Source organism: Lepisosteus oculatus, unplaced genomic scaffold (genome assembly GCF_040954835.1).
Source record: "Lepisosteus oculatus isolate fLepOcu1 unplaced genomic scaffold, fLepOcu1.hap2 HAP2_SCAFFOLD_45, whole genome shotgun sequence".
Taxonomy (NCBI): Eukaryota; Metazoa; Chordata; class Actinopteri; order Semionotiformes; family Lepisosteidae; genus Lepisosteus; species Lepisosteus oculatus.
In genome coordinates this window covers 1,858,100-1,884,892 of record NW_027167988.1, presented here as the reverse complement: position 1 = coordinate 1,884,892, position 26,793 = coordinate 1,858,100, and the positions used below count along the sequence as shown (strand labels likewise).

Genomic DNA, 26,793 nt, shown 5'->3' with positions numbered 1-26,793 from the left:
AATTTTTGCGGATGAAGCCAAAGAGAAACGATCACAGCACTGCAGAGCTCTGCTAATTGAGGCATTGTCAGAGAGGAGCAGGGTCATCCATGTATAGAGATGTCTTTACCTCTCCTCCCCCACTTCCAGGCACTGGTATCCCATTAATGGCCTGATCCTGGCGCAAGGCACAGGCTAAGGGCTCCATAGCCAAAACGAATAACAAGGGGGATAATGGGCAGGCCTGCCTCACCTCTGAACAGACTTCAAAGGGGTGTGATCTATTGCCATTAACCATTACTCTGCTGTTGCTACCTGTGTACAGCAGGTTAATCCACTTTCTCATGATGGGGCAAAAATTCATGTGCTCAAGTACCAATGTTAAGTACTGCCGGTTTAGGCGGTCAAAGGCCTTTTCTAGGTCTACACCTAAAATGCACAGAGGGAGGGAGCGATCCTCTGAGTACAGACAGACATCCCTCAACAAGGCCAGGTTGTCGCTCATCAGGCGTCCTGCTATCCCACAAGTCTGTTCTTTCCCTACCAGTGAGGCCACTACATTTTGTAGGCGCAGGAAAAGGGCTTTGGACAGGATCTTAGTGTCCACGCCTAACAGGCTGAGGGGTCTCCAGTTCTTTATGTCATTCTTTGCTCCTTTCTTAAACAAGAGAGAGATAGTGCCTTCTCTTAAGGAGTCAGGCAGCAATTCTGTCTTATAGCTTCGCTCGAATAGGAGCAGTAGCGGATCCTGAAGCAGATCCCAAAAGGTGCAATAAAATTCTTTAGGGAGCCCGTCAGCACCCGGAGTTTTCCTCTTCTGTAAGCTCTCCATAGCCTGTCTCAGCTCTTCTATTGTCAAATCCCTCTCAAGTACTTCCCTATCTTCTTCACTCAAAACGTTTTCTAGCTTTGAGGTAAAAAAATGAATTTCTTCATCCTTTACCTCTGTAGAGCTGTACAGTCTTGAGTAGAAGGCCTTGGTGCAGGAGAGGATAGCACTCGGCTCTGTTCTCTCTCGTCCCTCCTCATCAACTACACTTTCCATGACAGACTTGGAGCCTACCACTTTCCTGAAAAAGAAGCGAGTACACTTCTCATTTTCTTCCAAGAACTGCACTCTGCTTCTTAACAGCACTCCTCGACTACTTTCTTCGGCTATGCTCCGGATGTCCTTTTTTAAAAGGGTGATATCCTCGAGCACAGCGAAGCCACTGTGCAGCATCGTGTAGAGACGCTGCAGCTGCCTCTGTTTCCTGGCTAGCACTCCTCTCCGTCTGGCAGCAGCCTTCCTTCCCTCAGCCATGAAAAAGGCCTTTGTCCTCATCTTCACCTCCTCCCACCACTCTCCTACTGACCCGTACAGACACTGCAAGGACAGCCACTGTGATAGTTTCTCCTTGTAGCGGGATACTACCCCCTCGTTCTCTAGCAGCTTAGTGTTGAGTTTCCATAGGCCTGGGCCAAAGACAGTCCCGCCCTTGAGTTCCACTCTACACCCTAAAGCCTGATGATCTGAGAAGAAGACAGGCTGAAGAGTGACCCCAACAACTTTCACTCTCTCTGAGACAAAGCAATAGTCAATTCTGGAGCTGCTATTCCTCCCTGACCATTTATATCCTGCTGTTGTGGGATATATACATCTATATGTGTCTGAGAGTTTAAAGTCTTGAACTAAGTTTTGCAGGGCCAGTGAGCTGGAATCCAATTTTATCGGAGAGCTAGACTGCCTGTCTGTGTGCTCTAAGATACAATTAAAATCCCCTCCCACTATCACGTCTGTGCTACTTAACAATAGGGGAGAGAGTGCCTTGAGTAGCTCCACCCTTCCTCCCACGTCAGTAGGACAATACACATTGATTAGCCGCAGGTTAACGGTCCCCCATTCCACATCCACACACAGCAACCTGCCATCTATGACCCTCTGAATACTTTTCAATTTGAAAGCCCATCCTTTGAAAAGAATGGCCACGCCAGAGGCTCTGTTGTTATTGTCCCCTGACCAAACAGAAGGCCCTTTATCCCACCTATCTTCAAAGCTTTTATACCTCTCTTGATAGGCTAAAGCACACTCCTGCAACATCAACACATCTCCCTCTCTCTGCTGGAGGTAATCAAAGACACACTGGCATTTAACTCTGTCATTGATACCTCTGGTGTTAAGAGAAATTATGTTTAGAGCCATATTACATAAGAAAGTGGAACCAGTCTTTACAAAACACATTTCTCTTCGGTCTCACCTGTTACCTTCTCTTTTTCTTTTTCTTCTTACCAATTTCCTGCCAGCCATCCTCTGAATGAGCCTTCATCAGGGTGGCAGCAGTAAAAGCGTTCACGGAGTCCATTTCAAGGAAGGGGGTAGAAGGAGGGGTGGAGGGGTTCCAGCTGTCCCTATCGCCATGCTCTCCTTCCTCCTCGCTCGGGGAGAAAACAGAGTCATTTTTCCTTTTCCTCAAGTCCAGCTCCTGGTAGCACTGAGGGGAAAGGGGTGCAGCCGATGCACCAGTCTCCTCTTCCCCCTCACCCACCAGCTGTTGCAGATCCTCCGTGACGGACTGGATGGAGGAGAGGAGGGCATCTGTAGCACTTGCAGAGTCTGAGAAAAGCAGCTCCGCTGAATCCTGGGTATCGTCGCTGGACCCGCTCCACCGGTGGGGGCCCCACAATGGCCCTCGTTCTGAGGAGCAGGAGTGGGGGAGGGGTCCTCGCTGTTCTCTGGGGTTTTCAAACCCTCGTGCTTGTCTGGTGCAGTCTGCGGTTGTGGGAGCGTAGTGGATTTCTCTTCCACCGGCCCCGGAGCCACAGCAGGACTGATCCTGGCTGGAGGCTGAGACTCTTTGTTCAACAAGGGTTCTTTGTTTGACTTGTTGTTTGCTTTGGCTTTTCGGGCCGGTTTGGCTGAAACAAGCACTGCCTCATCCTTTCTCATTTTGAGTTTATTGGCGTAGGCGTGAGGGCAGTTCTTAAAAACGTGTCCTTCCGAGCCACATAAATTGCACTTTGGCAGCATTGAACAGTCAGAGGCTAAATGTCCCTGTTTGCCAGAGGTCTTGCAGCATTTCACAGTGCAGGACGATGCCAGGTGTCCCACAGCACCACAGCGCCGACGCACCTTTGGTTGTCCCACATAAAAAACATAGCCATTGCAGGCGCCCAGCCGGATTGTAGAGGGCAGGTGCCTTAAGCCTCCATTTACATTGTCCGGTAGCAAGCGAACCTCGAATTTCCTTGCTCCTGTTTTTATACCGTCAACATCTCTAACCTCAGTTCCATGGTGGACTGTGCAGTACTGCTTAAGCCAGGTGTGAATGTCCTCCGTCTTTGCCATTTCCGAGAACATAACAACATGCACCGTTTTCCTCTCTCTCTGTGTCAGAGGCTGCAAGTTGATCTTCTCAAGGGCAGGAACTTTCCATCTTTTTGCCTCAAACACATCCACACATTGTTCAAACAGAGAATAGGTAGCAAAAACAACCTCAAATGCTTTCTGACCTGGGAGAGCGAAGATGAAATCCAAGTGCCGAGGTTCAAAGCCAAGTTCCTTCTGTAACACTTTTCTGCCTAACTGCATACGATCCATGAAGAGGTCATCCAAAAGCTCAAAACGTACAGCATTCTTGCGGGATCCAAAGGTTGCCATCTCAAACTGCAAAACAAACACTGCTTCCAGAAAACAAGAAAACAATCCAACTACACCAACTACAGGCTGATCAAGGTATCTCCCCTGCCAGGTAAGCCGAGAGCCGCAGGCGATGAGCCCGGAGCTGAACGGGCCCCACTGGCTCGTTTGTAAGGCCAGGTGCATTGCCAACCACGACCGGCAGGGCAGAGGGCTTGAAGGCGGCCTGGGCTCCTGCAGCTGTCCAGCCACGCACTCTGGTTTCTCTTCATCTCGTACAAATCTTTTGCCTTTTACTAAAGATTTCCATGGAGAGGAGCATGAATGAGTTCCATACAATTTTTGTGCTTCCCTGCCTTCGGGTGGGGCGCAGCTGGGCTGGTCAAAGAGAGAAAACAAAACCGCTCACAATCGCTCTTACAATGCAGTAAGTAGCACAGGCTACTTAGGGAGTAGGCTGATGTGTTTAAAAACAACCAGCGCCAGGCAGGAGTCGAACCTCCAAACTCCTAATCCATAGTCAGACACATTATCCATTGCACCACTGACCCTGGTGTGACATTGCAGGACTGTAACCCAGTGAGCTTAGCACTGCAACTAGTAAAATATTACCCCCGGTCCATTCTTTTCCAAAAGTGAGAAACACCTGTTTTCTACATTTTGTCTGTTTTAAAATCATATCTCTTTAAACCAAACCAAGAGTTTGTCTTTTGCACTGATATTCTGATTCATTTCGATTTCAAAGAAAAAAAAACATTACCTTCCAAAGCATCATAAAATTGTCCCTTCCTCCAGACTCTACTTCTCTCTTGTAGAAGTACAGCAGACCTTTCCAGGTGAGCAGATCACAGAGTCCGAAATGAGCTTCCTCCATCAAGCAAAGTACCTGAACATGACTCTGTCATCATAAAAGCGCCCCTGTAATAAAGAAATTAAATCCGAAATCAAGAGGGCAGTTGCCTACTGAAGTTCAAGAAGTCATAAATTTTAACCTAGCAACACATTAAAGGCTGCATCTATACAAGTACGATTCTAGAAATGCTCACCAGATTACGTTTTAAGAAAGAACTGCGCCTCAGGTTCCGCCGAGATCTTAACTCGGATGGCAGGATTCAGAGTCTGGAGTGTGGAATGATGGCGCACGGAGGGTCCACATACTGTGGATCCCTCAGTGATCTTCCGCGTGTTCAAACCGCCAGCGTGTGACTCCCCTGTCCCCGTGACCTCATTGCTCTGCTCTCGCCTCTGTGCAGCTGTGCCCGACTCATGGTAAAGTGGAAAAAAATATGCCCTCAACGTGAGATTTACACTGGAGTGAGGATAGTTGTTACCTTCTTATCGTTGAAACGGATGTATGTGATATGGCGACTAGGTTCTTCTCCATTAGCAGGCTTAAGGTTAAAGAAAAAAACATTGCTGACTTCTTTTTTTTTTGCCAGCCGCGAGCGCTGATTAGCGAGGTTTGTATTTCATATTTTGCAAGTTGCATCCATTTTAAGAAAAACAAGTCGTTCAAGACAGGAAATGAATACTTGCATTTAATTAAGTCTAGACGTATGCGGTTGTCCATAATGACCAGTTCTGTTAGAGAACACAGAACAAAAAAAGGCACCACTGGGATTCAGACCCAGGATCTCTTGTTTACTAAACAGGCGCTTTAACCAACTAAGCCACGGCGCCCTGGGAGTGCTGTCTTTTTGCAGCCACTTGGACACACCACTCAGACACATCTGCATTCGGTGTGTGCTCCGCCTGCTCGCTGAGCAAGTTGCCACCTTTACATACAATAGCAACATCGACACCAAGAGAAAGGATGACAAATGGCTTTTATCTGGAACTTTTCATGTCCAAGGAGCTCAATGTGCTTTCTGTGTACAACAGGGCCACTTAACTCCACACTGGCCACTGAACCACAGTAGTGGCTTGCTGGCTTGACATCTCCCAAGGAAAATGTTGAAATCGCATGTGGAACAGGAAAATGACCCTCGAGTATGAGGGAAAAAAAAGAAAAAGATCAACTGGAGTGCGCCAACCCATGTCAGGACAGCCCAGTTTTGTTGACGAGGTGGCCGAGTGGTTAAGGCGATGGACTGCTAATCCATTGTGCTCTGCACACATGGGGTCGAGTCCCATCCTTGTCGCTCTCCTTGTCTGACACTTGTGCCCGTTCGGTGTTGGCCCTCCTGTTCTTTGCTCCGGTACTAGAGCCGTACATTTTCTAGCGGTGGCTGAACATGGTATAGTAGCCTAACGTCGGTATCGAGCAGTGACAGTAACAGTATTTACATGCCCGTGCTGCCAAGTGGCTCTGGGTTGATACCGCGTTTTCACTTACTTGCAACGCAAACGGAGAAAGCGATTTTTGACAGTCTCTCGAGAGACTGCACTAGGTGTTTAGGGATAGACTTTGTCAGTTCCCCCTGGGATGATGGCCTCTCAAATAGTTTGTGATTCCTCTAGACGTTTATACAGTAGAAGCCTGCTTCGTGGCTTAAATCCAAGCTAATGTAACGAGTTAGAGGTCTGATGCAGAACTGCGAATTCAATGAACGGGAACAGTACAGTACATTGCACTGTATGTGTGAGGAAAGCTGCCCCCTTCTGTCCTTGTCGACCGAACAGAGGACTGTAAAGGATACCGCCAAGAAACTTTAGGATGCTGGTTGGAATACAGCTCCAAAGAAGCCCCTTTGGGTGTTATGTCATCAAAAAGTAAGAACAGCGACTCTCCCTTTGATCAAATGCGCAACAGAGCTGTTTTCCGTGGAGCAGGTTTCAGACCCGTAGACCTGTTTTATTTGTAGGGCAGGGCGCATTCCCAAATGCGAATCTCCTGTTTTAGAAATGCTTTGGGCGGCGTGAAGTGAAAATAAGAAATGGACTCCAGATGCACATGGAAGCAATCAAGTGTTTCATCCGAGCTGTTTCAAAGACTGCTCAAGAGCTTTCCTTTCACAGAGGCACAACGATTAATGATGGGGGTGCACCCTTCAATGCGCCTTACGACTCTAGGGAGTGATTGAGACGATTCGTAGCGTGTGCTAATTTCCCTCTATTTCCCGTGTTGCAGTGGTAGGATGACGTAAATTCCTGCTTCGACACGTAATGGCATTATAATCAAGTGCAAGAGCTGAGGGCTTTAGTTTTGTTTCGTTTTCCATGGCGTTTGTAAGCACGCAAATCAAAGGCAATTCCTGTGTCTAACAGGAATGTAAATGCTTTTGAAAGTGCAGTGTGGTGCAGCTTGTAAAATCCTTATCCACATTTGTGGTTTGTTGTTGTTTTTTTTGTCTGCCAAAACTGCATTTTGACATCCGGACGGGGAGACTTTATCATTTGAACGTGAAGCCAGCCTTAAACCCTCTGAGGCGTGTCTGTCTGCCGGCACGTATTTTGTCAAAGGTATTTATTTTTTTTTAACGGAGAGCGACTTTGAAAAGGTTTCCGCAGCCACGTCGCACTCCGTGTTAGATTAAAGGAGGAATGCGGCGATGGCGAACTCGCTGTAGTCGTGGCCGAGTGGTTAAGTGCCGCGTCTCCTTTCCTGGTACTATAAAAACACTAAATCGCTTGGCCCCGCTGCCATGGAAATGAGTTCTTCAGATAACCACACATCTTGCGTTCGCACCTCTGGTGTTGTACTTATGCCTTTGAAAACCTAATGAATAAAACTGAAAGAACCGACACAATATATAGGTGCTCGTAAAGCACGCATTAAAGAACTGTTAACAGCAAGGGTTTCAGTGGGTTAACTGAGGAGAAGGCGTGATCGCTAATTGTTGACATTGTATTTGGTGTTAGAAACATTCTTACTGTGCATGACGTGGAACAAATGTAGCCACAGAAATTGCATCACGCTTTCATGTATGCTATTGCAGACACCAACGTTGCCTAGATAGAAAACCGAAATAGCCGTGGGTTTGCTTGCTGGTCTGCAGGATCTCTCTTCAAATCTCTATCATTTGTCAATGGAAGTAAAAGGCGCTGCAATCTCATACGTTCAGAATTAAACCCGCAGCTGTTGTTCGACTTTATTTCTTGACTAATTACAACTTAGTGTCGCAAGAGCAGTTACATAAACTTGTCTGGTATATTTGAACACAAATGCCGTTCTTCAATTAAAACTAACAGTACATTGTCAGGGACATTCAGTTCTATACAAACAAGAGACAGACAAGAGAATATTTCTACCTTTCATGTGGACTACGTGTTGACTTAATGATCGGAATAATTGAAAAGTTCGGGTTCATAGCCGATGCAGTGCGTGCTAATTAGAACAACAGCAACGCTGAGCTCTCAGCACCGTACTGAGCCCAGGTGATTTCCTAAAGCTGTCAGGTGCAGTTCATTTACATGAAGGAAATCTCTTACTGAGTACGATTACAATGCAGTAAGTAGCACAGACTACTTAGGGGAGTAGCCCGATGCGTTTAAAAACGACCCGAGCCAGGCAGGAGTCAAACTTACAATCTCCTGATTCGTAGTCAAACGCGTTATCTATTGCGCCACTGGCCGTCGTGTGACATTGCAGGACTGCAACCCGGTGAGCTCAGCACTGCAACTAGTAAACTATTACCCCCGGTCCATTCTTTTCCAAAAGTGAGAAACACCTGTTTTCTACATTTTGTCTGTTTTAAAACCATATTTCTTTAAACCAAACCAAGAGTTTGTCTTTTGCACTGATATTCTGATTCATTTCGATTTCAAAGAAAAAAAAACCTACCTTCCAAAGCATCATAAAATTGTCCCTTCTTCCAGACTCTACTTCTCTCTTTTAGTAGTACAGCAGACCTTTCCAGGTGAGCAGATCACAGAGTCCGAAATGAGCTTCCTCCATCAAGCAAAGTACCTGAACATGACTCTGTCTTCATAAAAGCGCCCCTGTAATAAAGAAATTGAATCTGAAATCAAGAGGGCAGTTACCTACTGAAATACAAGAAGTCATCAATTTTAACCTAGCAACACATTAAAGGCTGCATCTATACAAGTACGATTCTAGAAATGCTCACCAGATTACGTTTTAAGAAGGAACTGCGCCTCAGGTTCCGCCGAGATCTTAACTCGGATGGCAGGATTCAGAGTCCGGAGTGCGGACTGATGGCGCACGGAGGGTCCATATACTGTGGATCCCTCAGTGATCTTCCGCGTATTCAAACCGCCAGCGTGTGACTCCCCTGTCCCCGTGACCTCATTGCTCTGCTCTCTCCTCTGTGCAGCCGAGCCCGATTCACGGTAAAGTGAAAAAAAAGATGCCTTCAACGTGAGATTTACTCTGGAGCAAGGATAGATGTTACCTTTTTATCATTGAACAGGATGTATGTGATGTGGCGACTAGGTTCAATTTTGTATCCTCTTTAAAAGATTAAGAACTGGGGTGAGCGTGATTTACCACCCTTTCAGCTAAGAACCCGACGTGCGCACCGTTTAAGCTGCATAGACTCGGTTGTTTAACTCTTCTCCATTAGCAGGGTTAAGGTTAAAGAAAAAAAACATTGCTGACTTCTTTTTTTTTTTGCCAGCCGCTAGCACTGATTAGCAAGGTTAGTATTTCATGTTTTGCAAGTTGCATCCATTTTAAGAAAAACAAGTCGCGTTAAAGACAGGAAATGAATACTTGCATTTAATTAGGTCTAGCTGTAGGCGGTTGTCCATAATGACCAGTTCTGTTCGAGAACACAGAACAAAAAAGGCACCGCTGGGATTCGGACCCAGGATCTCCTGTTTACTAGACAGGCGCTTTAACCAACTAAGCCACGGCGCCCTGGGAGTGCTGTCGTTTTGCAGCCACTTGGACACACCACTCAGACACATCTGCATTCGGTGTGTGCTCCGCCTGTTCGCTGAGCAAGTTGCCACCTTTACATACAATAGCAACATCGACACCAAGAGAAAGGATGACAAATGGCTTTTATCTGGAACTTTTCATGTCCAAGGAGCTCAATGTGCATTCTGTGTACAACAGGGCCACTGAACTCCACAATGGCCACTGAACCAGTGGCTTGCTGGCTTGACATCTCCCAAGGAAAATGTTGAAATCGCATGTGGAACAGGAAAATGACCCTCGAGTACGAGGGAAAAAAAAGAAAAAGATCATCTGGAGCGCTGCAACCCATGTCTGGACAGCCCAGTTTCCTAGACGAGGTGGCCGAGTGGTTAAGGCGATGGACTGCTAATCCATTGTACTCTGCACGCATGGGTTTGAGTCCCATTCTCGTCACTCTCCATGTGTGCCCGTGTGCCTTTGGCCCTCCTGTTGTTTGCTCCAGTACTAGAGCCGTACATTTCCTAGTGGTGGCTGAACATGGTATAGTAGGCTAACGTCAGTATCGAGCAGTGACAGTAACAGTATTTACGTGCCGCTGCTGCCAAGTGGCTCTGGTTTGAGACCGCGTTTTCACTTACTTGCAACGCAAACGGAGAAAGCGATTTTTGACAGTCTCTCGAGAGATTGCGCTAGGTGTTTAGGGATAGACTTTGTCAGTTCCCCTGGGATGATGGCCTCTCAAATAGTTTGTGATTTCTCTAGACGTTTATAGACTAGAAGCCTGCTTCATGGCTTAAATCCAAGCTAAGGAAACGAGTTAGAGGTCTGATGCAGAACTGCGAATTCAATGAACGGGAACACTACAGTACATTGCACTGTGTGTGTGAGGAAAGCTGCCCCCTTCTGTCCCTTGTCAACCGAACAGAGGACTGTAAAGGATACCGCCAAGAAACTTTCGGATGCTGGTTGGAATCCAGCTCCAAAGAAGCCCCTTTGGGTGTTATGTCATCAAAAAGTAAGAACAGCGAATCTCCCTTTGATCAAAAGCGCAACAGAACTGTTTTCCGTGGAGCAGGTTTCAGACCCGTAGACCTGTTTTATTCGTAGGGCAGGGCGCATTCCCAAACACGAATCTCCTGTTTTAGAAATGCTTTGGGCGGCGTGAAGTGAAAATAAGAAATGGGCTCCAGATGCACATGGAAGCAATCAAGTGTTTCATCCGAGCTGTTTCAAAGACTGCTCAAGAGCTTTCCTTTCACAGAGGCGCAACGATTAATGATGGGTGTGCACCCTTCAATGCGCCTTACGACTCTAGGGAGTGATTGAGACATACGTAGCGTGTGCTCATTTCCCTCTATTCCCCGTATTGCAGTGGTAGGATGACATAAATTCCTGCTTCGACACGTAACAGCATTATAATCAAGTGCAGGAGCTGAGGGCTTTAGTTTTGTTTCGTTTTCCATGGCGTTCGTAAGCGCGCAAATCAAAGGCAATTCCTGCGTCTAACAGGAATGTAAATGCTTTGGAAAGTGCAGTGTGGTGCAGCTTGTAAAATCCTTGTCCACATTTGTGGTTTGTTGATGTTTTTTCTGTCTGCCAAAGTTCCATTTTGACATCCGGACGGGGAGACTTTATCATTTGAACGTGAAGCCAGCCTTAAACCCTCTGAGGCATGTCTGTCTGCCGGCACGTATTTTGTCAAAGGTATTTATTTTTTTTTAACGGAGAGCGACTTTGAAAAAGTTTCCGCAGCCACCTCGCACTCTGTGTTAGATTATAGGAGGAATGCGGCGGGGGTGAGCTTGCTGTAGTCGTGGCCGTGTGTTTAAGGCGATGGACTTGAAATCCGTTGCGAACTCCCTGCACAGGTTTGAATCCTGCCGACTATGGCGTCTGCCACACGTATCCTTGTGCCTCCCCGGCAAAGGCGAAGTGCCGCTTCTCCATTCCTGGTACTATAAATACACTGAATCACTTGGCCCTGCTGCCATGGAAATGAGTTCTTCAGATAACCACACATCTTACGTTCGCGCCTCTGGTGCTCTACTTATGCCTTTGAAAACCTAATGAATAAAGCTGAAAGAACTGACACATTATGTAGGTGTTCTTAAAGCACGCAGTAAAGAACTGTTAACAGCAAGGGTTTCAGTGGGTTAACTGAGGAGAAGGCGTGATCGCTAATTGTTGACTTTTTATTTGGTGTTAGAAACACTCTTACTGTGCATGACGTGCAACAAATGTAGCCACAGAAATTGCATCACGCTTTCATGTATGCTATTGCAGACACCAACGTTGCCTAGATAGAAAACCGAAATAGCCGTGGGTTTGCTTGCTGGTCTGAAGGATCTCTCTTCGAATTGCTATCATTTGTCAATGGAAGTAAAAGGCGCTGCACAGAGAGGACCACTGTCGTGAGGCCGGTTAGCTCAGTTGGTTAGAGCATGGTGCTGATAACGTCAAAGTCGTGGGTTCGAGCCCCTTACTGGCCAGGTCCTTTTCTCCTCTCTTACCAAAGCTGTTAGGTTCCTTTCCGTGGTGAGATGGGTTGTCATGCAACGCTGCCACATAGTGCCGACAGACAATTAAATGACAAAAATGAAGAGAGTTAAAGCAGCTGGAGAGGTTCTCTTACAACTTTTGAGCTGACACAGTTTTGGAAAATGTTTCCTTCACGCTGCACTGTACCATATAGGCAGCCAAGTGTCTCCAAAACAAAACAGAATTGACAGTCATATAATGTCCATTAACCCCGGTTTTAAACGCAGCATCATGTCTGCCATCATAAGAATATGAGTCCAATATTTTAGAATATAGTCAAAATGAATTCTAACCTTACCTGTGGTGTCTTTGATCCCTTTTGCTCAATGCATGGTGTACGTACTGCATACATGTGTCTTGAGAATGAGGAATGGGCCCCTGAGACAGTCATTTGCCTGTTTCACAAATGATCGTATTTTACTAGAGATTCTGTTTGGGATTCAGATGTGCATTCAGACAGCAATCCCTTTCAAGAAATGATACGTTCTGGATGAGGTCAAAGGTGCTGGAACACTGTATTTAGGATGTGTTTGCAGTGATTGTGTGTCTCCTGCTTCAACGCAGTGATATATAGATGTGCTCCTGTAATTTATTGGTACAAGCCCAGGGCAGTAAGCAGTCTGAGGATTTATTTCCAGACGGCATAGAACAGTGAAGCAGTGAAGTAGTGCAACACACTGGATCATTATATTATTAGAATCTATTCTACTTAAATTATTACATTATACACAACTTGAGTTCATTTTAAAAATTAAAAGGTAATGAAAGGAATGCATTTTCATGAGAAAGATAATACCGATTTTTCATGTGATAATCTTCCTTATATCATGTCGTGCATCATTTGGACACTTTGTGGGCTTGAAATACAAAGAAAATCATGTTCTATGGTACAAGACAAATACAAAACTTAAGTTTTTATTTTAATTAGATTTGTTTATTAAGCATAAGCAATCATTTATTACATTAATATATGTGAAAATGACATTTTAGCACCATAATATTACATACAGGTCTCTAGCTTCAACACAGTGATATATGCTCAGTGATTTATTGGTACATGCCCAGGGCAATAATCAGAATTAGTATTTATTTCCATACGGGCTACAGGTAGTGTTGTGAAATACTTCAACACACTGGATCGCAGATTTAGACCCCCTGCACTCTTACTCCTTAAAAACCAAAGAAATGAAGATATGTAGCAATCACATTGTAACAGGGGTGACAGTGACTTAATGCTTATACTAGTGGACTTCTGGTACCTTTAGGGTACGGTGTTCCCTGAAGGGCTCTCAAACCCCGCATTTCAGATGCCTAGCTGTATCGCTGATGTGTTGCACCTCAGAATCACTTTTAAACCTTACCTCTGGTATCTTTAATCCCTATTGCTCAACGCATGGTGAAAGTATTGCATAAATGTGTCTGAAAATGAGCAATGGGCACCTGAGAAACTCATTTGCCTGTTTCACAAATGATCATATTTGACTAGAGATTCTGTTTGGGATTCAGTTGTGCATTCTGACAGCAATCTCTTTCAAAAAATGATTTTACCTTATCGCAGCTTTGCCCTTCTTGCCTCTTTGGACAATATCTCCATCTTGTGGTCGTTGTTGGTAATGTCTAGACAATATCTCCATCTTGTGGTCGTTGTTGGTAATGTTTTCTTATGCCCTTTTTTATTTCAATTCTCTATTAGTTGATTCTAGAATCTCTACAATAGAGTTGAAAACATCAGTTTTATAGCAGACAATATGACATTATTTATAGTCCAATTAGAAATTTATTACCCTGTTTTTAACATAATAACAAATTAAAATTGATTAAAACTAAGTTTGGAACACCAGGGAACATAAAAAATGATTTTTAGGAAAACCATGAGGTTCTCTGTGTCCGATGCCTGAAAGGGGAGAAAGCTAGAATCCTTTGATTTTTCAAAATTTGAAAATAAACATTATATAACAACAGCTTTCATTCCTAGGAGTGAAAAACAACCATTTTTGAAGACATATTAGTTTCTAAAACACTACAATAAAGTTAAAAACATCCATTTTATATCACATTATTTTTTGTGAAATAATTAAATTGGCTTATTTCTCTCGCATTAAATTGGCTACAAATGCAAGAATTCAACCAGATATTCTTGTAAAATGTATACTGTTGCATTGCAGTTAGTTAATGTAGTTAGTCCATAGTCAGCAATCTAAACTTTATTGTTAAGCTTTAATGATTGATGTTGTACCAGTAACCTTTAGAAATACTATAGTACTTCACAAATGCTTTGTGTGTTTGGAAATCTTTTGAGTAAAAGCCTTATAAAAATAGGTTTAGTTTTTACAGGATATCACAAAGAAGTAGGATGGTATAATTCTTATAATTGCTTAGTGATTGTATTTGGAAGATTATGCACTAAACAGACTTCAGGGATGCCAGTGGATCATTGTGCTATTTGGAATTATTCCAAAAATCAAGTGACCTATTTGCTGAAGTATTTTTAGTATTATTTATTTAGTATTAATAAAGAATAGATTTATTAAAGTCATGCGATGTGCAAGCGGGATATGTAAAATAATTGAAAATAAAGTTTTTTATTATTGTTATAGAGAAACATGATCAGATTTTCCCTGGTTCAGAAAAAAGACGGTTAAAATCTGTAATCTTTCCACTTGTATGTCATCAGACATTAACGAGTACAACCCCCCTCTCTGCCGGAGTGCTGGCTGTGACGAATTAAACCAATTTCACAGGTATTTTCAAAGTAGGAAGTACAGTGTTAACTAGTAGATGGCCTCCTCAATGAAATCGCTTCAACATGCTAATGCGTTGGTGTAACAGTCCGGGCGTGGCAAGCTTCCAATGTCAACTCGACTCGATTGGAAGACAATGAACGTATTTTAGCCCTAAATGAATTAATAGCAAACATGGTTTACATAAAAGACATTTTTCCAAGAAAGTTCATAATAATACGATCTATAGTTGAAATCTGAGCCTAAATATAAAGAAAAAACCATTTTCAGAGAGCAATCACGCTGTGTTTATGTAGAAAAAGCGATTAGGTTTATGAGCAATCTAATTACCTATTCGCTTAAAACGCTATATAAAATAAAGTTTATTTAAAGATGAATGATAAGTGTCGCAGTTTAAATAATTTTCATAGTAGGGCTAGGATAGATTCCAAGTGCATTTTTGCAATTTACGTTGCATTGTCCAATGTGATGTTGTAATACAGTTTAGAATACAGTAAGTCTAAACTGTATCAGCTTTATTTATGGGTTGCAATTTAGAAAAAATCAAAAACCGCACTCAAAATGCAATTTAGAGCTTTCTGGCAAGAGGAGACACCCAAATTATAATGTAACATGCCACTGTTTGTGCATGAACAAAGTTATACTGCAATTTTCCTTAGATACGCGATTAAAAAAAATATTTTTTTTGAATCCCCGGCCGAACACATTCCATAAGAATCAGCGCTTTTATACAGTATATCGCCTTTAAACACATATATTTAAACACGCGTTTACGATTTAAATCAAAACGCAATTCAAATCAATATAAATGTTTATTTTGTAACGCATAGGTGACTATTCATTGTTATTAAAAAGACGTAAATTCGATCATGTTGTGATATTTAGAAATATAAATTTGTTTTGATGCGAGTGAGGTTTTATTTAATCTCTGACCTAGGGAAATGTTTCATTTTTTCAAAGAAATGTTTGTTAAAAATTAAAGTCATAGTTCCATGAGATTCAACCACAGACCATGTGACATAGGAGTCAGGAACCTAACCCACAGCACCACCAGCGCAGACACATGCTGAGGGCTGAAAAAGCACTACAGAAACATTATCGACTATAAAATAATGTAATTAGGCACAGAAGAAGTTTACAGCACAGTACAATAATAAATGCTGACCATGACTTTAGAAGCATAAATTACCTTACACTCAATTTAAACACAAGCTGTCTTTAGCCCTCTAAGCTGGTTCATACAGAAATGTAGAGAACCAGGCTCAGAAAAACACAGCTTCATTAGCGAATACATATGCAGAACAACTAGAGAAGATGTTTTACAGAGGATGGATTTTTAGAAACATCCCATCAGTGACATCACTGAAGTCAACTCCTAGGTAACTGTCGTGTGGATAGTTTCACAAGAATCAGACAAAGGTTTAAGCATCGCTTATTTTAGATAAAACTGCAAAAAAACAACAACAACCCATAATGTACTTCTTTGCGGCTCTGTTTGCCCAAATCATATATTCACAACGTGAAATTAGAAAATAATATTACGTAACCAAAAACCGCAATATGGAAACAGAACCTGTGTAATTGTTGACAGATGATGTACTCGTAACATTTTTACAAGACGAACTACAACATTTAAAAAATGACTTGTATGTACTTGATATCTCTAATCAATCCACTGCACTGCATTAAAACAAAACGAAAACTAAAACGCCCTGGGCATACCGTTTCGCGCTTCTTATCAGTTGCTCAAAAGCAATTTGACCGTATGAAATGCATAATATAAACCTAGAAACATATACGTGAGGAGTATTTACGTAGTATCGGTGTCAAGACATACCTCTCAAATACTGTAAATCAAGTTAAAAATATCTCAAGACCGATTCTGGTCATAATGAAACCATGTTTCGTGTATGTTTTCTTTAAAGTACCGAGACCAGCCATATACTGTATGTTTATGTTCCAAAATTAATATCGTTTATGGCCTTCACACGTGTTCCAGTATGCTCCTATTCTTTTTATGCTCAGGCACTAAGATTTCCCTTCAGTGGTAAAATTCCATATAAATATTCAATACTTAAACGGGCACAGTTAAGACATTAAATATACATATACATATACATATACAAACTGTATACAGTAAAGTTTGCATACGGTAATATGTTTATGTTCCTAAATCAACCTCTTTTATGAGCATGTGAAAGGCATGGTGAATCGATTCTCAAAAATTACTGTACTTTGCATGATTGGAAAAAAATGCGTGATTGCGAAATGCTGTGGTGTTACTTTTACAAAGACGGGCAATGAAAAAAATAATGTGGACCAGGGCAATACTTTGAGTTTACAGCTTGTCCAAGTTCATTTATTATTAATACTATTAGTAATATCTTCATTAAAGACTTTGATGGCTACAGCTCAAACATGAGAAGTTGAGCTTTATTAGCTCCACCTTGCGGAAATTCCGGATACTATTATTTTGCTAGCGGTATTTACCGGTAACTCGCGGTATTTACCGGTAACTTGTGGTAGACTGCGTACAGCGTACGCCCGCGCATTTTGAATGGCTGCATCTGTAGCAATCATATTGTAGCAGACACTCAATTGCCTGTTTCACAAATGATCATATTTTACTAGAGATTCTGTTTGGGATACGGATGTGCATTCTGACAGCAATCTCTTACAAAAAATGATTTTACCTTATCGCGGCTTTGCCCTTCTTGCCTCTTTGGACAATATCTCCATCTTGTGGTCGTTGTTGGTAATGTCTAGACAATATCTCCATCTTGTGGTCGTTGTTGGTAATGTCTTCTTATAGATAGATACTTTATTGATCCCGTGAGGGAAATTGCAGTGCAACAGCAGCTTAACACACACAACACAGCCACAGTGTAACAATTATATAATAATAGTACAATACTGTATATATACTGTATATATATATATGAAACAGAAATAGAAACAGAAACAGGAATCGCTTACTACCTGGAGAATCTCTGTAGGAATGTCTAGCATTTATCAATGGGAATAAAAGCTGCTTTAATACAGTGCATGTTCAAACTCAAACCCTCAGCTGCTGTTCTTGTTTGTTTTGGGACAAATTGCAACTGAGCATCGCATGAGCCGTTACGTACCCTTATCTGTTAGGGAATTTCAAGGGAGGAGTTAGGTCAGAATGGGTAGGCTGCAAAACAACAAGTAAAGATTTATTCCGAGATGAAACGTTGTGGCGGTTTTCTTATCTTTTCAACATGGACTAAACTTTTACGTGTTCCTTATATGCTATATATGTATATATTAGCACCAATGTCGTTCTTAAAAACTAACATGAAATTGTCAGGGACATTCACCTATATACAAAGACGAGACAGCCAAAGTAATAATTCTATATTAACGTGGCCTACATATTGACGCAATGATCGAACTAAGTGACGTGTTCTGATTCAGATCCCCTGCAGTTCATGCCAATTAGAACAATAGCAATGCTGAGTCCTCCCCACCCTACTGAGCACAAATTCAGCTGCTCTCCAGTTCTGTTCTGCATGTTTTTTCATTGCAATTGAGCTCGGAGCTGGAGATGATCTCCATACAGTTCTGTGTTAACTAGCCCGCACTTGCGTGCTAATTTACGGGTTGTGGCAGATGCTTTTCTATAGTTCATATACATGACGGCAACCTGTTACCGAGGAACCTGAGAGGTTTAAAAGCCTCACGAACCAGGCAGGACTCGAACCTACAATCTTCTGATCCGAAGTCAGACGCGTAATCCATTACGCCACTGGCCCATAGCACATGTGTTTGCATTCCACCACAGAGAGCTCTACACTGCTACCAGTAGTACACTTCCCCATCTAAATTTTCACAGCAAGAAACTTGTGTTTCCTACTATTTTTATCAGGTTTAAAATATCATCTCCTTAAAACAGAAAAAGTGTTGGTGTGTCGTGCTGAAATTCTGATTGATTTTGAATTCAAAGAAAAAAGGTTTTCTTCCAAAACACCGTGAAATTGTCACATCTTGCAGACAATAGGTGTATTCCATGTTGAAAAGAGAAGAAAGAAAACCATGGAGCCTTTTACAGGTGTGAGGCTTCTTCAGGTGTGAGAAGACCTCACGGCCGAAACGCTGTGTTTCCGTTCTTCTCTTTTCAGCATGCAATAAACCTATTACTTGTTCCTTTGCAGCCGAGGCATGCTGACGTAGCTACCCAGCTGAACATCTTGCAGACTCTACAGTACTTCTCTCCTGTAGAAGTAAAGCAGGGCTTGCTGGGTGAGCTTTTGCTCCGGTAAATTAGGTCACGTGTCATGTTAAATCACTTCTTCTAAACACAACATTTGCTGGTGCTAGCTTTCCCCATGAAAAGAGACATTTCCCTTACAGTACATGACATATCGTTTTTATTCTATCAATAAGTATAGAAATAAAACAAAAGAAAAAATGTTGTCGCCAAAGAATGCACAGCTCTGTCGCCTTGGGGAGGTGTCAAGGGCATTGAGCTCCTTGGACATGAGAAGTGCCCGATAAATGCCATTTCTCATCATTTCTCTTGGCGTCAGTTCTGCTATTAAATGGGACGGAGGCAACGGGCTCAGAGAGCAGATTAAGTGCACACCGAACGCAGATGTGTCCAAGTGTCTGTAAAAGCACGGTGCTCTGCTGGCGCTGTTCCCTAGTGGCTTAAAGTGCCTGCCTAGTAAGCAGGCGATCCTGGGTCTGAATACCAGCGGTGCCTCTCTCCGTGTCTTGTTGTGCCGCATATCTCATTTCAGACAAACATGTACAGCTTGGTTCAGTTTAATGCAAGAATTCATTTCCTTTCTGGAATAACTTGTTTTTGAAAAAATCCATACAGCTTGTGAAAGATGAAATCCATTTCTTGGTTGTCAGTGGAAAAAGATTGCCGGCTGCAAGAAGTGCAAGTGATTGTTTTCTTTGACCATAAACCTGCAAATGTAGGGCGCACAAAAGACTGTCAGACTCTGTGGTGCTGAAAAGTTGGTGGTTCAAGCCCCTCCAGTATGCGTGTCTCAGTTTTTCCAATGTAAACATCATCACCATTGCTAAAGAAGATGGCGCAGAAGGCTCCACAGCCGAAACGTTGTGCTTCTTTTCTTCTCTTTTCAGCATGGAGTAAACCTTTGCTTTATCCTTTGCAGCCTAAGCATGCTGACGCAGCTACCTTTCTCTTAACACGCCTCAATCATTATTCACTAAAACGATCAGCAGAATAAGTCGCCTTTCTGGTGATGTCACTCCTCTGCTTCACAAATGTCCTTAGTGACGGGCCATTTCTTTCTGCCATTTTTCCGGAGCGGTTATTGATTGCTCCATCATTTCCCTCTTACTTTCCATCACTAGATTGAAAAAAAAAACAGAAACAGGCTGACAGGACGACAATCAAATTGCAAAAACTCATCAAAGCACTCGATAGAGTATTTGAATCCACAAGTAGCTACGAGCAACTTTGTCCTGGCTTGCATGAAAGTCGGAAAATGTCAAAAAGAAAAAGATGGTGGCTTTTTCATATTCGTTCTTTTATTTTTAGTTCGTTGCTTCTTCTGTCCATTGTCCTCCTGCCTGGCTCTTAACCTGTGACTGTTTGAACGCACACAGTAGACTTTCATGCAGGGGATTTGTCCTGAGCCTCTGTGAAAGACCCACCCACCCCCATAAATAACTGCTCTAGAAACACATGAATGCAAAACTAAACCACAGCTTAAAGAGGAGCTTGTCATGACCGCCAGGCAGTTAAGACCAACTCTTAAGCAATCTAAACAGCACCAGCAGCGGGTGATTATTAACAAACGCCGCCGCACGAGTTTACCCACCTGCACACACTCCACCGTGCGGTACGCAGTGCTATTTTTACCATCTTTATCTGCTTCCCGCTGGTATTGAGTCTACTCCTTGAGAGCTCTACCTGGCGTTTTTTCCATTACCTCGTTTATTCTGGATATTGGACTCCCCTTCTGCCTTTTCGACTTTGGACCTCGCCTCTCACCTCGGACTGTTTGCCACCAGTGTTCTCCCTGGATTACGACTTACCTTACGCCTCTTGACCAAGAAACAAAGCAAAGCAGAGCAAAACAAAACAAAATGAACAAACGAAAACCCTCACGTCCCGCACTTGCATATAACGCCGTTACGTGCCCGAGCGGTATTTTACGTCATCCTAGCACTGCACCCCGGGGCGTACGGTATATGGGAACGAGCACACGGCACGAATCGTCTCGAATCTCGAATCACTCCCTACAGCTGTAAGGCACCTTGAAGCATGCACCCCCAACATTCTTCTTTGCGCATCTGTGAAAGGTAAACTCTTGAGCAAACTCTGAACCAGCTCTAAGGAAACTAATCCGATTAGACGTTACTTTGACTCATCTTTTAAGGGACCCTTGTTAATTGGAGAAATCAATGATTTCGAATGAATTCTGTATGCGTTAAAAGACAGCTATACACAGAAAACATGCAGGACACTTCTCATGATGTTTCCCGAGCCGAAACACAGTGCGTTTTTCCAAGCCATCTGACAAAGCCCGCCCACTGAAAACTGCAGCAAATCGTGTAAAGACGTTCAACTTTGTAACTACTGCACGCACAGGAAGCAGAATAAATTCCTCTTTTCAAACTGTCAAAGGTTTACTTTGCGAACACTGCAGGACATCGCACAATCTCTTTTGAACGGGGACAAACGATTTCTTATGGGGCACAGTAAGTACAGACGTTTAAAAAGCTCCACTCATGCCGACGATGCAGCATGAAGAAGCGCAACCTAACGTTTGCATTCCTAGCAAATTCCTTTTATTTTTTGATAAATAAAGACAGTCTTGTTTAACAAACAACACACACAACATTTTACATTGTCAATTCAATTCAAATCAATGTATTTCTATATAGCGCCTTTCACAACAAGGTTGTCCCAAGGCACTTAACAATGCAAGTTGTTAAGAGCCTTGTGTCTAATATGCCGCCTAGGTAACGTGCTGTCTCTTTGAGGCAAATGTTTAAATCCTCTGAGTTAAGTGCTGAAGTTATAGTAGTCCTATCAGTATTGTTGCCTCCGATCAACAGATCCTCAGTTTTCTCAGAGTTGAGTAACAAAAAGTTTTCACACATCCAAGTATTTCCTTCCTTAATGCATTTAACTAAACTGATAATAGAAGAGTTGTCGTTTGGTGGAAACAAAATGTTTATTTGAGTGTCATCAGCATATGAATGAAAGTTCATATTATTTTTTCATATTATCCTACCTATCAGCAGCATGTAGAGAGAGAGAGCAATATTGGTCCCAGCACTGATCTTCTGGTACCCCAAATTGAACTGGTGACATTGATGAAGCAGTACAATTATTAGATATTTGAACATAATGAAAACGATGAGTAAAATGTGAAGTAAACCACTGAAGGACGGTTCCAGATAAGCCAACCTCAAACTCAAGCCTGTGTAACAAAACAGAGAGGTCAACCGTGTCAAAGGCAGCTCTAAGATCTAAAAGCACAAGCACTGTTGCATTCCCCGCATCAGTAGCTAAGAGAATATCATTTACGACTCTTGTTAATGCAGTTTCAGAAACCAGACTGAAATTTCTCAAGTATATTATTTGAATCCAGATACGATTGACGTTGGGCAACAACTATTCTCCCAAGACTTTTAGATTGAAATGGGACCTTTGAGACAGGCCTGTAGTTGTTAAGAACTTGTGGATCCAAATTTGACTTCTTAAGGAGCGGTCTAACAACCGCTACCTTAAATTGATCAGGTACAACGCCTGACGCAAGCGATGCATTCATCATACTAATTATAGGTCCTGCCAGTCCTTCGAGGGAATCTTTGACTAGCTGAGTGGGGATGGGATCTAGCGAACAGGTGGTTGACTTTGTCTTACGTCTGTGTTCATGAGTCCACCATAAGAAAAATCTGAACAGGAGTGGTGATCATGCGAGGTCACCATGGAGGAAACCACTGCTCTCCCCCCAAAAAAAACCACCACTGCCCCTCTCAAGTTTGCTAAAGACCACATGGATGTTCCACAGCAACTCCTGGAACAATGTTCTGTGGACAGACGTGACAAAAGTTGAACTTGTTGGTAAATGTGCACAGCGTTATGTTTGGAGATAACAAAACACTGCATACCAACTCCAAAACCTCATCCCACCTGGGAAGCATGGCGGAGGCTGTACTGCTTGCAATCATCGAGGGACCGATGAATTCCAAGATGTATCAGGAAAATCTACAGCAGAATGTCAGGGTGTCTGCCTGTGATCTAAAACTCGAAAGACGCTGGGTCATGCAGCATGACAAAAACAAAGGAGTACATCAACAACAGAGTGGCTGAAACAAAAGAAATTCCGTATTTTGGGATGGCCAAGTAAGAGTCCTGACCCCAATCCCATTGAAGTGCTGTGGCGTGATCTGAAGCAGGCCGTTCAGTGCAAGACATCCCAAAAATATACATGAACTGAAACAGTTTTTCATAGAGGAATAGGCCAAAATACCTCCTAACCGCTGCTCAGGTCTGACCAGCCGCTACAGAAAGTGGGGGTTGAGGTTTTTGTCATAAAGGAGGTTCCACTAGCTCCTTAATATAAGGGTTCACGTACTTTTTCCATCAATGACCTTGATTGTTTAAACCATTTGGTCAATAAAGAAACAGCAATGTCAAATGTTGGGCGTGTGTTGTTTGTTAAATCAGACTCTCTTTATTAATTATTATGACTTAGATAAAGATAAGATCACATGTTAGGAGCCATTCATGCAGAAATCCACATCATTCCGAAGGGCTGTTTACAAAAGTTTTTCTCCCAACTGTATGTGAGAGAAAAGCAGAGACGCTCACTGAGTAAGGTGGGGTTGCAGCTTTGCAAATCAAAAGGACATTTGTACGCTCAAAATGGGACAGGAGCACCCCAGATGGGACTCAAACCCACAATCCCTGGCTTAGGAGGCCAGTGCCTTATCCATTAGGCCACTGCGCCACACTGGGTTGGGTCGATCATGCTGATGAAGAGCCAGTTTTTTTTCCTTTGCTTTTTCAAAGGGATCCCCAAAATTAGGAAAGTTAGGCAGCAGAAGGTTTACTGTGACCTGGGAAGGACCGGCATCCAATCACGGTGGTACACACAGACACGCTCTCACTCATCTGAGCTACACGGCTACCAAGATGATCTCAGGTGCGCCGAGCTGGTACGGAACATATTGAACTGATCGACGGCGAATTGTCTCTCAGACAGGCTTTTCACCTCTGAGCTCCCTGACTGACAGTAATCAGCTAGGTAGTGAAACAGTCAGCTGCTTCTAAGCCTTAAACAGCTGCATCTCGGCGCTTCCACAGACAGATGATTTGAAAGCCAAACATCGCCCATTGGGAACACCTTACTATCACTAGTTTAAGAGACTCTTAAGGTCTTGCAGAGGTGCCTGTCTAATAGCATGCGCTTTGCAAGCTATAGGTGTTTAGGCTGAGGCAGAATGCCTGTTAACAAAATGTTTTTCTAAAGGGGCCTCGCACTCTTTTCCAAGCAATGGTCACCATCCCCACCGAGTGTCACAACGTAGTCATGTCCTAGGACATCACCTGTTAGTCTCCATTTGTCTGCCACCAACACTTTAGGTTACAGAGTCACAACCGCACCCCGGAGACCAGAGGAGCCGTTGGCGTTCTGGCGGCGCAGATTGGGCTGAAGGTGGGGCGCTTGAATCTCGCTGTTGGAGGCCGTCTGAAACTGACCCAAGCCTTTCCCTTGAATTAAATGTAAATAAGAAATGAACCCCAGATGCACATGGAATCAATCACGTGTTTCCTTTGAGCCGTTTTAGAGACTGCTCCAGAGTTTACCTTGCACAGATGCGCAAAGATTAATGATGGGGGTGCACGCTTCCAGGCGTCTTACAACTGTAGGGACTGTTTAGAGACAATTCGTAGCTTGTGCTCATTTCCCTCTATTCCCCGTGTTGCAGTGGTAGGATGACGTAAATTCCTGCTTCGACACGTAACGGCATTATAATCAAGTGCAGGAGCTGAGGGCTTTAGTTTTGTTTCGTTTTCCATGGCGTTCGTAAGCGCGCAAATCAAAGGCAATTCCTGCGTCTAACACGAATGTAAATGCTTTTGAAAGTGCAGTGTGGTGCAGCTTGTAAAATCCTTTTCCACATTTGTGGTTTGTTGATGTTTTTTCTGTCTGCCAAAGTTGCATTTTGACATCCGGACTGGTGGACTTTATCATTTGAACGTGAAGCCAGCCTTAAACCCTCTGAGGCGTGTCTGTCTGCCGGCACGAATCTTGTGTAAGGTATTTTTTTTTTAACGGAGAGCGACTTTAAAAAGGTTTCCGCAGCAACCTCGCACTCCGTGTTAGATTATAGGAGGAATGCGGCGGCAGTGAGCTCGCTTTTGTCATGGCCGAGTGGTTAAGGCGATGGACTCGAAATGCGTTGGGGACTCCCCGCGCAGGTTCGGAACTTGCCGACTCCGGCGTCTGCCGCAAGTCGCCTTGTGCCTGCGCGGCAAAGGCAAAGTGCCGCTTCTCCTTTCCCGGTACTATAAAAACGCTAAATCGCTTGGACCCGCTGCCATGGAAAGCAGTTCTTCAGATTACCACACATTCTGCGTTCGCACCTCTGGTGCTCTACTTATGCCTTTGAAAACCTAATGAATAAAGCTGAAAGAACCGACACGATATGTAGGTGCTCGTAAAGCACGCAGTAAAGAACTGTTAACAGCAAGGGTTTCAGTGGGTTAACTGAGGAGAAGGCGTGATCGCTAATTGTTGACTTTTTATTTGGTGTTAGAAACACTCTTACTGTGCATGACGTGCAACAAATGTAGCCACAGAAATTGCATCACGCTTTCATGTATGCTATTGCAGACACCAACGTTGCCTAGATAGAAAACCGAAATAGCCGTGGGTTTGCTTGCTGGTCTGAAGGATCTCTCTTCGAATCTCTATCATTTGTCAATGGAAGTAAAAGGCGCTGCAATCTCATACGTTCAGAATCAAACCCGCAGCTGTTGTTCGACTTTATTTCTTGACTAATTACAACTGAGTGTCGCATGAGCAGTTACGTAAACTTGTCTGGTATATTTGAACACAAATGCCGTTCTTCAATTAAAACTAACAGTACATTGTCAGGGACATTCAGTTCTATACAAACAAGAGACAGACAAGAGAATATTTCTACCTTTCATGTGGACTACGTGTTGACTTACTGATCGGAATAATTGAAAAGTTCGGGTTCATAGCCGATGCAGTGCGTGCTAATTAGAACAACAGCAACGATGAGCTCTCAGCACCGTACTGAGCCCAGGTGTTTTTCTAAAGCTGTCAGGTGCAGTTCATTTACAAGAAGGAAATCTCTTACTGGGTACGATTACAATACAGTAAGTAGCACAGGCTACTTAGGGAGTAGCCTGATGCGTTTAAAAACGACCCGAGCCAGGCAGAAGTCGAACCTACAATCTCCTGATCCGTAGTCAGATGTGTTATCCATTGCACCACTGACCCTGGTGCAACACTGCAGGACTGCAACCCGGTGAGCTCAGCACTGCAACTAGTAAAATACCCCCGGTCCATTCTTTTACAAAAGTGAGAAACACCTGTTTTCTACATTTTGTCTGTTTTAAAACCATATCTCTTTAAACCAAACCAAGAGTTTGTCTTTTGCTTTGATATTCTGATTCATTTCGATTTCAAAGAAAAAAAAACTACCTTCCAAAGCATCATAAAATTGTCCCTTCTTCCAGACTCTACTTCTCTCTTGTAGTAGTACAGCAGACCTTTCCAGGTGAGCAGATCACAGAGTCCGAAATGAGCTTCCTCCATCAAGCAAAGTACCTGAACATGACTCTGTCATCATAAAAGCGCCCCTGTAATAAAGAAATTCAATCTGAAATCAAGAGGGCAGTTGCCTACTGAAATACAAGAAGTCATCAATTTTAACCTAGCAACACATTAAAGGCTGCATCTATACAAGTACGATTCTAGAAATGCTCACCAGATTACGTTTTAAGAAGGAACTGCGCTTCAGGTTCTGCCGAGATCTTAACTCGGATGGCAGGATTCAGAGTCCGGAGTGCGGACTGATTGCTCACGGAGGGTCCATATACTGTGGATCCCTCAGTGATCTTCCGCGTGTTCAAACAGCCAGCGTGTGACTCCCCT

General features: G+C 43.2%; 4 non-coding genes across 4 annotated transcripts; 2 read left to right on the top strand and 2 right to left on the bottom strand.

Annotated features, from left to right (window-relative positions):
- The first annotated feature begins 3,847 nt into the window (after positions 1-3,847).
- Positions 3,848-3,964, top strand: LOC138229546 (U5 spliceosomal RNA). Its single transcript, XR_011185956.1, has one exon. It is a non-coding gene; the product is annotated as a U5 spliceosomal RNA (small nuclear RNA).
- A 5,318-nt stretch (positions 3,965-9,282) lies between these two features.
- trnat-agu (transfer RNA threonine (anticodon AGU)) lies at positions 9,283-9,356 on the bottom strand. Its single transcript has one exon. It is a non-coding gene; the product is annotated as a tRNA-Thr (tRNA).
- A 2,418-nt stretch (positions 9,357-11,774) lies between these two features.
- On the top strand, positions 11,775-11,848 carry trnai-gau (transfer RNA isoleucine (anticodon GAU)). The gene has a single exon. It is a non-coding gene; the product is annotated as a tRNA-Ile (tRNA).
- A 6,496-nt stretch (positions 11,849-18,344) lies between these two features.
- Positions 18,345-18,417, bottom strand: trnar-ucg (transfer RNA arginine (anticodon UCG)). The gene has a single exon. It is a non-coding gene; the product is annotated as a tRNA-Arg (tRNA).
- Positions 18,418-26,793: the final 8,376 nt, after the last annotated feature.